This window comes from Glycine soja, chromosome 5 (assembly GCF_004193775.1).
Source record: "Glycine soja cultivar W05 chromosome 5, ASM419377v2, whole genome shotgun sequence".
NCBI lineage: Eukaryota > Viridiplantae > Streptophyta > Magnoliopsida > Fabales > Fabaceae > Glycine > Glycine soja.
In genome coordinates, this window is record NC_041006.1 from 5928916 (window position 1) to 5942666 (window position 13751).

The 13751-nt window shown below is 31.2% G+C and overlaps 1 pseudogene across 1 annotated transcript; it reads left to right on the forward strand.

The window, feature by feature from the left end:
* The first annotated feature begins 4977 nt into the window (after positions 1-4977).
* Positions 4978-7205, forward strand: LOC114412195 (annotated as a pseudogene). Its single transcript, XR_003666603.1, has 4 exons — positions 4978-5374; positions 5721-6037; positions 6312-6391; positions 6495-7205. The product of XR_003666603.1 is annotated as a homeobox-leucine zipper protein HAT4-like (transcript).
* Positions 7206-13751: the final 6546 nt, after the last annotated feature.

A 13751-nucleotide genomic window follows, 5' to 3' on the forward strand; every position in this document is an offset into this window, starting at 1 on the left:
TATATTATGCTTTTATTTTTAATTAATTCCTTAAAGACAATTATGTTGTACAAAGTTTGTGGTTGAATCAGTGATTAGTCAATTTGATAAAGTTTGTGATGGATAAGCCGTTTTCAATCATTGGGCCATTGTGTGGGAAAGCTTTCCGCTCCCTGTGGAGGAGGGTCTTACTTGTAAGTTGCAAACTCAATTCTATTAGTGAATCGTGAACCATGCCAAATGGACGACTGATTAAAGTCACAATTTGAATAATTGCAGACCATAGGATCGCGATGTGCTAACTGATACCATACAATGGTGAAGACGCTGTTTCAAAATTCAAACCTAAAATACCCCCTTTTATTTACGTAGAAAGAAATGTGAACTCACACGTGCCATGGCCAGATTGAAAAATGCTACTAATATATTTTTAAACATATTCTTTTATATATGTTTTTTAATTTTTTTGAAAATCATAATGTTTAATGATTCTCATAATTATATAATTTTTAATAAATTTTAACTAATAATTAAATACATGTTAAAAAATTACTATTTTTTATTAACTTTTTAATTTATATAAAATAATCTAAAACAATAATTATAATAAGATAGAAAAGGTATCAAATAGCATGTTGTTGTGACTTCTCTGGATCAATTAATATATATTTGAATAGAAGGTTAGAAAGTATGTTTGAGATAACCTATGTTTCCAAAAATATCACCATCTTTATTTTTATTGTTAAATTTAGATTGAATTAAATGAAATGCATTTCTAACTTAAATTTCCAAAAATATCACTATCTTTATTTTTATTGTTAAATTTAGATAGAATTAAATGAAATGCATTTCTAACTTAAATTCAAACACATGCCTATACGATATCAAGTGTGAATGTAGGTAGGGGAAACGAGGGTGGTGGAGAACACGCGCCTTGAGAGAGGGTGGTGGAAATTTTGCAAAGAGGCAAGGGGTGTTCAAATGATTGTGATAAGGAAGGTGTCGGTGCGTGAAGGGACAGGATGACACCCACGATTTTGTTTACTCTCCATCTCTCTTTACTCTTTAGAGCATAGTTTTAAATTGGTAAATGATGTTAGTTGAATTACATATTTTATGTAGAAAATACTAGTTCATGGCACAAATATAATTAAAAGTTATAAGCTTTTGTTGATAAAAAGATATTGATATTTTAAGAGTGATTCTATTTTGATAATAAAAAATTTTAAATACTTAATTAAGAATTTTTTTATCCTTTTCTTCCCCTCATATTATATTATCAATTGCTTATTATTTCATCTTTTCCTCTCAACTTATAGAAACTCAAGACTGTTTGGAGGAATATTTTTCATATTTTAAAGACATTTAACGATTTTTTTTCTGAAGATATTTAACGAAATGTTTATTAAGTGATTAAAAAGGTGATAAAGAACTAAAACAAAACTGTAAAGAACACATTTAAAAAAAAACTAGGATTATTAAAATCGGATAAAACCTATTTATTAGTTTGATGAAAGCAGTCAAGTCACTAGTATGAACAAGTAAGAAAATTAGTCAAAATTGAGTAAAAATGTATATAGAAAAGTGTTTTTAACTAATCTTTTCAAAAAAACTAGGATTATTAAAATCGGATAAAACCTATTTATTAGTTTGATGAAAGCAGTCAAGTCACTAGTATGAACAAGTAAGAAAATTAGTCAAAATTGAGTAAAAATGTATATAGAAAAGTGTTTTTAACTAATCTTTTCAAAATAATTTTTTAATTTTTAAAGAAAAAACTCGTATTTAATATCGCATATAGAATTATAGATAAATTGTTATTATTTAACCATTTGTTGTAAAAAAATTATATTATATAGAACATGGAACGTAATTCTTTTATGTTAATTTAAAATTTTACCTTTACTTAATTTTCTTATAATTAAAATTAGTTTATTATTTAATATATTGTATAATATTTATTATTATTATTATTAAATAGACAATTATGTCCTTGTTAAAAATATAAAATTATAAATGGATAGAAGGGTATTTTAAAAAAATCTTTTCTCTCACAGGAAAAAAAAAAAAATACCAGTAGACCTCACACTTTCCTATGTCGTTTTTATCAATTTTCTCCTATCAAATAAGGAGAACATCTCTGTCTAATGTACAAATATATAAATATGCATTCTCTGAATGAACTGTTATAAAATAATCTTAGTCAAGAGACTGAGATTACAGTAAATATCTTAGAAACTTTAAAGATGGGAAAAACATTTTTTTTATTTGCGAAGAAAGTTAAAAAGACTGATTAAAAAGAAGGACCCACGTGTGAAGAGACGTATGGGGGTGTTGTAGCACGTGTCCTGCAGAGGCATGTTGGTTCATGTGATTGTGTGTTGGGGGAAGGTTTTTCTTCCACGCTTTCTTCATTTCGCACCACGTGAACACCAATCACACTTGTCTCCCTTTTCTATTCAATTCCTTGCCTTTTTTCTTAACTCCTTAATAAAAAATAAAAAGACAAGGAAAAAGAAAAGCTTAGATTTGGCTACGCTCATAAACGGCTAGAGCCATGACTCGCAAGTCCAAAACTTATCAATGGCTAAGAAGGAAAAAAAAAAAAAGTACTGTACTCTTATAATGCAGAAATAATCTCTCAAAAACCAGATGCGCAAAATAATAAAATAAGATGTACAATTTATTTTCTTTATAATAAGTAATCTCAATTGTTAATAAAAAAAATTAATTATTAATATTCTAATGCATCTATAGTTTGTTATGTATATATATTAATATCTAATCTGAACTTCTATATTATTTACTTTAAAATTAATATTCAAATGATTTTTAGTGAATTGATTATATTAAATTTTTTTTATCGTTATAATATAAAAAAATGAACTCACCCATTTAATCTATTCTCTTATGATCTTAATATTAATTCAAATGATATTGCCATCCTAGTACACAATAATTTTCTCTCATGATCTTTGCTCTCTTTTCCTGTTATTGCACATAATTATGAAAGTGTGGCTACAAGCTTATTAGCCGTTGTGAATTGTTTTGGTTCATATTGCAGTACGATACAGTTGATAAGTGATAACCTACGTCCTTTGTAATATTGTTGATTTACCTAACCAAGACAACAATTATTGACGGGCATTGGTACGAAAACGCTGTAACGGTGAAAACACGCGTGGTAAAGCAAAACCCGTTTTCCTCCCATGCGCGATTCTTACCAGGACACGAGGAAGAAACAAACAGGTTTTTTTTTTTTTTTTCCAAATGCTGTTGAGTGTCTTAGAATATGTATGAGTTAAGGAATTAAAAGTAAATTTTTTTTTATTAAAATATATAAAATTATATTATTTATAATTTTTTTTGCTCTTATATGATTTTTTCAGTAAATATATATTTTTTAAATTTAACTAATATTCTAAGAATACCATGTAAAAAACTTTTAATTTTTACTAACAGTCACAGGAAAAGGACAAATAGAAGAAAAGAAAAAAAAAAAAAAGTTAGAGAAAGCGACGTTGTTGGCTGTGGGGAAGACCCTCGTGGTGATCGCATGGGTGGAAATTTATGTGTCGCGTAGGATAAGGGATAATGGGGCCCCACTCAGGGACAAGCCAAATATAATGAAAAGGTTATCTGTTTGGTTCCAATCATGACCATTGGCTGTGCTGATTTTGATGGATACCACATTTGACCTCAGCCGTTGATGTAGAGAACTGATTCACTCCTGGGGCAAATCTTCAGGTGCGAACTGGCCCACCAAGTTAAATGCTCAAGATTTCTTGCGATTTGCCACCACCTAAACCTAACTGCATTTGTTTTGAGTTTTACATGCTTTTGTGGTAGATAAAAATAAGAATTTAGGAGGAAGGAATGACCTTTTAGTTTAAGATAGGAAAAATATTCTAATTTAAAAAATATTTATATTTATTTTACTTCAAAGAAATGAAGTAAGATTTGAACTTATAATTTGTTATATATGAGATCTTATCTTATTTTACTTGATTAATCCGTGATTTGGGTTTTACTTGCTACTACATTTTTTTCCCTCCATTATATATAAAAACAAAAATTCAAATACTTTTTTTAAGTTACTGTATATGTCTATTTGCTTTGGTAACCTTAAACTCCCTATTACAACAATCATCATTGTCTTGTGTACTTTCAAAATGTGCCGGGAGAGTCTTAAACGGATGATCAAGAGATTCTATAATAATATTATTAATTGATATAAATTTAATTAAATTGCACATGTTAGTTGAATAACTAGTCTTATCAGCCTTGTTAGCAAAACTTTAGAAAAGGAAAAACCAGTCTAATCAGCCAAAAAATTGTGACATGAACAATGATGTGATGTATATAGTTATCGTCTTATCAGAAAACCTTTCACAAATCTTAGATTGCTCGATGGCTTATAACTTATATGTGTGAAATACTAACAAACACCTTTATGTAAATTCAAATTTTAAAGGCGATAATATCATGTCATCGGAGTTAGTTGGGTTGGGGAGTGGGACTTATCCAATGGTGCAATTGCAAAAATCGTCCCGTGAAAGTTACCAAAAAAAATCAGTGTGAAAGTAAAATTATTTCATTATAAGATTTTTTTAAAACTAATTTATGTCTCTAAAAAAATAGTTAGTTTAATTAATTATATTAAATTTATTAATTATTTATATTATTCTTATTATTTTATTTACTTAATTATTTCTTATTAATATTTAAAGAAAAAATAATTAAATAAATGTATATAAAAAGTTAATTAATACAACTAAAAATTAATTAAAAAAATCTTGTAAAAATAAATAAATTTCTAAAAAAATATCTTAGAATTAGTAACCCAAAAGAAATATAAAAATTTGATATATTTTGTTTTACCAAATGGTCAAAGGGTGAGAATAAATAGCCAAGATATGAATGAAGTACTAGTAAATGAGGGGGAAGACAGAGGAAGCAGGTTGTATTATTTAGGGGGCAAATGTCATGATTGAGATAACTGACCTTACTGACATAAAGTCATCATTGAACTTACACACCACTCTCACCCATTCTCTCTCCTTTCTATATAATCTCCACCCACATGGCCCCTCCTACCACTCCAAAACCAAAACTCAAACTCCCCTGCTATTCTTCTTCTCCCTCAATTCTCTCTCACCAAAACCCTTTGCACCCAATACCCTCAAACTCAACTTCAATTGCTAATTTTTATAAAGCTAGCCGGAGATGATGGTTCAAAAGGAAGATTTGGGTTTGAGTTTAAGTCTCAATTTCCCTCATCACAGTACCCCAAATCCTCAACATCTGAGTCTCATGTCATCCTCTACTCATTCCTCTTCCCCTTCTGGTTTCAACCCTCAAAAACCCTCTTGGAACGAGGCTTTCGCTTCTTCGGGTATGTACTAAAAATCTAAAATTACTCTATTTTCAAAAAATATAAAAAATTCCCGTTTTTTATTTGCATGCTATTGTTCCAGATCTGTTCAAGTTTCTCTCTTTATTTCATATTCCCCCTCCATTCTCTCAATCACTTTGATTCAGCTTACTGAGTGTTTTTTTTTTCCAGAAAAAAATTCTTATTTTTACCCTTGTTTAATATTCTCACCCTTTATTTTCAGTATCTTTTGCACCGCCCTCTTTATTTATGCCAAACCAAATACTCCAAATCCTTAATGATTTCATTAATCAACACTAACATGCATGAATTATTAAAAAAATTAATGGTTTTTATTTATTTTTAGATCCAGATCGAAACTCCGACACATGCAGAGGCGAAACACGGTCGTTCCTGCGGGGAATCGACGTGAACCGGTTACCTTCCGCCGTGGACGCCGAGGAGGAAGCGGGAGTTTCGTCTCCAAACAGCACCGTCTCGTGCGTGAGCGGAAAACGAAGCGAGAGAGAACCCAACGGCGAAGAACACGACATGGACAGAGCCTGTTCCCGCGGAATCAGCGACGAAGAAGACGCTGAAACCTCAAGGAAAAAACTTAGACTCTCCAAAGACCAATCCGCTATCCTCGAAGAAAGCTTCAAAGAACACAACACCCTCAACCCCGTAAGTTGTTACCATCGGCTTTCGATCACGTTTTTTTCATAAACAAAACAAAACTTAACAACTTGCTTTTGGGTGATCTAGTTCAATATCACTTGCACCAATAATTTTTTTTTTTCCAATAACACAACCTTAATAATACTAGTTCTCATATTTTTGGTAGTACTAAATAGTGGTCCTATCCACTGGAACAAGATTATTTCGGTTGAAAATATTTTTATATGTAACAAATTAAAAAAATTACTAATTTGATTTATTTAATTTTAATGTTTTGCAGAAGCAAAAATTGGCACTGGCAAAACAGCTAGGGCTTCGACCTAGACAAGTGGAGGTGTGGTTCCAGAACAGAAGGGCAAGGTTAGATACAAGTTACAATATTATAATATGAAATAATTCGATTTAATATAAGGTTTATTGTGAATTTTTTATTAAGCGTGGTTTTTGTGAAATTAATTTTCAGGACTAAGCTGAAGCAAACTGAGGTGGACTGCGAAGTATTGAAAAGGTGCTGTGAGAATCTGACGGAGGAAAATAGAAGGTTACAGAAGGAGGTTCAGGAGCTTAGAGCACTGAAACTTTCCCCCCAGTTTTACATGCAAATGAGCCCACCCACGACGCTCACTCTGTGCCCCTCTTGCGAGCGTGTGGCTGTTTCGTCCTCCGCCGTTGGTTCTGCCACGCGTCATCATCCCATGGCCCATGCCCATGCCCATGCTCGGCCCATGCCCAATGGCCCGTGGGCTTCCGCAGCTCCCATTCCACACCGGCCGTTTGATGCTTTCCACCAATGATCTTGAGGGTGTTTTGGTCATTGTGAATTATTATTATTTACAATTATGGGCCTACTTGTACCACCGTGAATGTGTGTACCCCAAAAGAGAGAAAATATTGGGAGAAACAGTGAGGGAGCGGTTGAAACAGCATGCTGTGGAATTGTGCGTGTTCCAAAGTGCGGTGCGGTCTAAGGATATGGTCATTAGAAGAAGGGATTTGGTGGGTCTCCAATGTTTTGTACCAGTTTGACCCATCAACTTTTGTTTTGTTGGGTATGACCTATATTAGTTAGGAGTTTTTCAGTTTTTAGTATTACTTAAATTTTCTCCTCAACAGAGACTTTGTGTAAAGTGCAATTTTCTAGTTAAATTTCACTTAATTGGGTTTGGGATAATTATTTATTAGTTAGTTTTTTGCGAAAATATTATCACACCCATTGAAACAATTTGCTTTAAGTATTTATATTTCTTATCTATTTTATATTGATACACTTGAATACGTATTGGCGAAATATGAAGTTTTTATAAAAAGTTATGAAAATCTAATATAGGTAGCTATATATACAACATAAAAGCATGAAATTATTGTTCACGATTTCCAAAAATATATTAAAAAATTATCTTTTGATGGACCAAAAATGGAAACTGTCCTCTCTATGCATTGCATCATATGTATTATTGCAATAAAGAAATGAAATTGGTATGGTAATAATTTGTAATGTTCATTGTTTAGAATTTAGCTTTACAAAATTGTAATTATATATTTATTACATTTAATGATTTTTTTTACATATTTAGATATGTATTTTACACGTATTTTATTATATATACTTTTATGTTTTGGATTTCAATTCAAAATGCAGTGTATAATTTCGAAGTAAATTTAATGGTCTATAAATTTAGTTTTACAAAAGAAAGAATTTGAATGTTTTTACAAACTTCATTTTACTCCTCCAAGAATCTGTTTGTAACCAAAAAATAAAGCTGCATTATATTATCATAAATGAATACTATCATATTAGTCTGTGCATCATAGCTTATCTCTCCCTATTTTCTTTTCTTGTTCCACTAATGGGAAATTGTTAAACGCTACTCCGGTGATGGGCCTTCTTAATTCTTGACATTCAATTATATTTAGTTTCATGTTTGTTCTTTGATGTTAAGTCGATTTTTTTATGTATTGTTTGGAACATAAAGTAATTCATCAATGCTGACAAAATCTTTGTTTGGTTTTGAAGATTTGAGATGGATTACTTTTAAGTTTTGGGTTAGAACAAGTGGTCGAAAAAACTTTGTAGCCAAAAACAGGAAAACATGAATTGCATTATGGATCGATCATATGCTCATTGTGAAATGAAATAATTGTGATTTTCAAATGGGTGTTGCTAGGTGCACCCAGCATTATTGCTGGTGCACCTAGCACTTAAGGTAAAATGACAAAAATACTCTTGATCCGTAAGCCATTAAAGTTGATCCGTAGAAACCTTACGGATCAACTTGATCCATAAGCCTTTTACGGAACAATACGGATCAACATGATCCGTAAGCTTTTTACGGATCAACTTGATCCGTAAGACTTTTACGGATCATGTTGATCCGTATTGTTCTGTAAAAGGCTTACGGATCAAGTTGATCAGTATCAATCTTATGGATCAACTTGATCCGTACGATTTACGGATCACCCTCACACACACCCATCACAAATGTGAAAAAAGCGCAGGGACAGTTTTGGTATTTTAATTAAATGTTGGGTGCACCTAGCAATACTCTTTTCAAATTTGGGTCGGGTGGGCCCCCATAGGTGGGGGAAGAGCGGAAGATGGGTTTGCATGGAAAATTTAATCGTTTCTTATTTTATGGGTCAATGTACACTACAGAGTACCACTCTTGGTCTAATGGGTTCAAATGTCCGAAAGACCAATTAATAATTTAACAAATTTGGGTCATTGTCGGCCCAAACAACAATGGTTGTGCATAACAGGTTCCTGTTTTCTTGGGTTATGTTCCATTGATCAAATTAATATGGATATACTTAAACCTATAGTGTTTGTTTCACGAATTACTTATTTACTCTAAAAAATATGTGGTTGGAAATTTTTATTTTCATGTTTGTTATGAGATAATAAAATAATTATTGTAAGATATATCACACATTTTTTTTAAATAGTTGGGAATAACATTCCCATGTCGATATCCGTAAAATAAATGCTCCCTAAAGATGGATGAAAGTCACGCAATATTTAAAATATAATATAATTTTTAGAATTTTTTTTCTGATGACGATGTTGACACGGAATATTCACCAAGCTTTGAGCACAAACAAAGATGAATATTCTTCTCTCAACATGATTTATTTCATATTTAATGTTGGGATTTAAACCATAGACAACTTGATCAAGAGACAAAAAATATCATCATTTGTATTAACTGTTGTTGGCACATAACTTTTAAAATACAATTATATGAATTTCTCGTTCAATATGTTAGACTATGCTAAATACTATTTGTGGTCCTGTTTATAATAAACAAGTTGAAATGTATTTTACACTACAACTTGTTCTTATAAATAGAACCAGAAGTAACATATTACTTTGTTGAATTACGGGAACTTGATGAATTTGAAAAACCAAATCAAACCAACTAAATGATTTTTGTTTGGATTGAATTATTGGATTAAATTGATTCTAACTTACTTGAAATAAAATCCAACCTTAGGAATATGACCTCGTTAGCCAAAATTTTCAAATTTATATGTCTCTCCTTTCTTCACGCACATACAATCGTATAATTGCATGATCTCCTACCTTTTCACTTTACAAAGTCACATAGAATGTCATTTCACCCTTAAACCCAATTTAAAGTTAATAATATTTTTGTCAATGGGGGATTGGAAATTTTTTCCACAATAGTTTAAATATTTAATTTCTAATAAATAATAAGATTTATAATTTTTTAAAATTTTATATGTAAAACTAGAAGTAGACACGTTACTATAAAAAAAAGTCAGCAATGTTAACTTAATACCCTAATTTCTTTTATAAATATATATTTTTTATTTTTTTTGTTATTTCTAGTACATAAAGAAGGGGGGAGAGTCTTGAGGGATGGGGACTATCCATCACTGTTTATATTTCTTTTACAGTGGGAAGATTTAGTCACAATCTTATCACAAATTGGTTTGGAGAACTTGAAAAGAAGTTATGTTGAAAATTTTTAAGATTTTTTTAGTCTTCTATTTTATTTTTAGCTCCTTTATTATTTTAAAATAAGTTTAATTTGGTTGCATTTAAAGTTCATTCCAGTGGAATGGAGGTTGATGGTATGATCCCTCGTATTCACCAACAAATTGATTCTCAAGATAATTTCATGCTTTTGGCACCTTTTGAGAGAAGCTTTAAGAATGTTATTTTTCAGATCCTAACTTCAATCCAACTTTTGGGATTTCTAGGAGATGAAATTCTTAATTTTAGCATTGATTGGTTGGAGCAAGTTTTTTTTTTCTTACCCACTTGAATAGTATTGATATTACCCTTGTGTGTCAACAAAACACATGATATAGAAGGATCCCGGTGTCTTCGACCAACCTTTCTTCATGCCTTATGATAGACTCAAAATCCTCATCCCAAGGTGTGTTTCATAGTAACAATTAACTTTTTGTCTAAGGTTGAACAATTCTTGATAATGTTGTGGTCGCTATTGAGACTATTCATCTCATGAAATATAAAGAAAGAGGTATATTTGGAGAGTTTTCCTTAAAAATTGATATTAGTAAAATCCTTGATAAAGTTTGTTGGAGTTGCTTGAATACATTTTTGCTGAAAATGGAGTTTGATGTTGAATGGGTTGGTTGGATGAAGATGTGGGTTGAGTCAATTGATTATAATGTTTTGATTGGAAAAGCCTTGGATCTAGCTTGATGGGAAAATGACTTAGTCAACTCCTCTTTTCATATTACGTCCAAAGGTTATCTCTACTCCCCTTAACATGAAAGGAAGAAGAATAGATAATATTCATGACATCAAAGTGAGTAGGGGAGCTCCTTTTCTTACACACTTATTTATTTGTTGGCTATTTTTATTTTTTGCATGGGAGTTATGAAAAGGCTAAGTTTATTCATATCATTCTCAATCCCTTCAATGTCAGGGAACAAGAACATCTTGCAGTGCCTTCAATCATTGGCATGGAGAACACTACTATTTTCAACTATTTCAAGGATAGGATTTGAAAAAAATATTCAACATTGGTCTAGCAAACATCATTCAGAAACTGGTAGAGAGGATGAAAAATTATATTTGGACACCTCAAAGGGTGCATACACCTTGAAACAGATACAAAATAAGGGAAATATAAGAGATTGATAACATGATTTGACAAGAAGAGAGAAATAAAGATAAAGAATATCAACTAGATATTGGTACGGTTGGAATGTCTAAATATCATATAACTCTTAATGTATTATGGGAAATGAGAATAGGGTGTTGTACACTTTTATAACTTTATTGTTCTTTGTGATTGGTGTCATCCCACATTATAAAGACACATTCTTCTCTTTCTTTCTCTATTTGATCAAAGATAAATAACTAACTATGCACTATCTCTTGCTCACTGTTACCGTATTATATCGTTAATCAATAATTACTCTGCAATCACACAAGACAATAGTAATAGTAATCACTTCTATTTTTGCATGTGAGAAATCTGATGGAATAATATTCATGAAACTTCACATGCTAGTATACACTTACACTATGTTTGGTTGATAATGAAAAATGAGAGAAAAAAAGTAGAAGAAAAAAGAAATAATAATAAGAAAAATATATTTGTACAATGACATAAATATCCTTAATGAAAAATATAATAAAAAGAATAAAAAATATAAAATATATTCTCAATAACCCAAATGAAATACCTAGTTAAGATGCAAAAAAAAAAACAAACTAAATAATATTTTTACCACTTAAAATAAAAATAAAAAACAAAAATAAAAAATAATTTCTGTTGAAGGACAATTATGTAATAAAAAATTAGAAATAAAAATTTTTAACACCACTAAATTTAAACTTTTCTTCCCTATTATTTTCAAATTAGTAATAATTTTTTTTTTACACCTCTAAAGTATTTTGTCCTTCCTTATTTAAATGAGAACCAAACAAAACTAAGGGTGTGTTTGATTACACTTTTAGAAAATAGATTTTAGTTTTTGAAAATTTAAAAATTAAAAAACTTATTTTTAGGTAAGTTTTATTAAACTATTTTGTAAAACTATTCTTTGATTTTGGTTTTTAAAAGTAGAAAGGGTAAATACCCATAGTATGTGAAAGTGCAAGGCGGTGATAGTTTGATACCTAAAAGATGAAAAATTAAAATTTATTTAGCGAATGTGTAAAAAATGCAACAAATTCATCCTAACGTTAAGTCTCCTTCGTTAATTCAAACATTCGTGCCTACGTAGAACCTTTGGACCTAATTGTTATCGAAAAGAATATCATGTGTGTTGCTCACTCAATGAGACTACTTTGTTAGCATATTGTTGATGGACTAATCTCCTAGTTTTGAAAATTTTTAATTTTTTTAATTTAATCTCTAAACTTAACAACTTGCTATCATTTTAGTTCTTTAATGTACTTTTGAATTTTTAATAATGCTTACGTAGCATGTAAATTATTTGCATAGTCATTATCATATCTCCTTACTTCCATTTTCTAATTTGATAAGTAGGATTATATGAAAGCCATGCTCAAATGTACTAGTTGTAACTAGCTTGATCTTGGACAATTACTAATGTACTCCATTTTTTGCTTGGTACACCTCCTAAATTTGTAAAGTCCCCATCTTATCCTCCTCACCTCAACCACACTCTTCTTCTCTCCATCTTCCTTTTCATTGTGGACAGCACCATCACCGAACAATAGGAGCACAAAAGGAGGAGAGCATGGTTTAAGCACACAACAAAAACATGTGCCTCAGGGTTCTTCTTGGAAATGTCCTTGGCTTTGTGTATAATGGTGTTGCTAGTGTGGTAGCCACGGATGAAGAGCATGAAGCAGTTGACCATCGACTTGAGTCTGAGGAGCTTGGAGAGGTAGTGGTCGGGGTCGAGAACAATGCCGAAGTAGGAAGTTTTGCGTATTATGAATTAAGTAATTCGTAATACATTTAGATTGAGTAATCCATAATACAAATGTATTACAAATTACTCAATCTGCAATGTATTTTTCTGTATTACAAATTGAGCAATCTGTAATACATACAAATGCATAATGGATTTGAGTAATCTATAAACAATTGTATTACGAATTGTTCAATTCATAATTATACTATGGTGGTGGTGCACGATGATGCGTTTAGAGTTGCGTGAGGGTTTGTGACTCACAACAATGTGTGTGGTGGTGATAGGTGGTTGGGTGGCGGTGCAGTGGTGGGTTTGGTGTGGTGTGGAGGCATTGAGTGCGACAATGGTGACTTTTGGGTGGAGGTGGAGTGCGGTGGTAATGGACTAAATAGGGATTTGGGAAAGAGGTGACAAGGGTTTTTCTTGGGAGAAAAAGGATAAAAATGGGATATGTGAAAATTTGGAGGTGCACCAAACAAAAATAGGGTGCATTAAGTAATAGTAGTTACGTTAATTAAGCCCAGTAGTAAGAGATGGAAAATCCAATAATAAAATGGGTACTTTAGACTTATATAAGTATACTTACTAATAAAAGACTAAAGGAAATTTATCGACAAAAACAGTGAAGGAAATTTAGTGCCACGGAAAGCTGAAAAATACGATAATCTTCTTATACGCTTCGTCTCTAGCAATTTGCAATTGAGCAACCAGTGAATTTTTGCATGTCACCCACTCATCACTTGTGAAGGATATTCCATTAGAACAATCAAGGCCGAAACCTTGTTCATTTTTTGGAGGGCCTCATATACACTCAGATATCACTATTGTACAC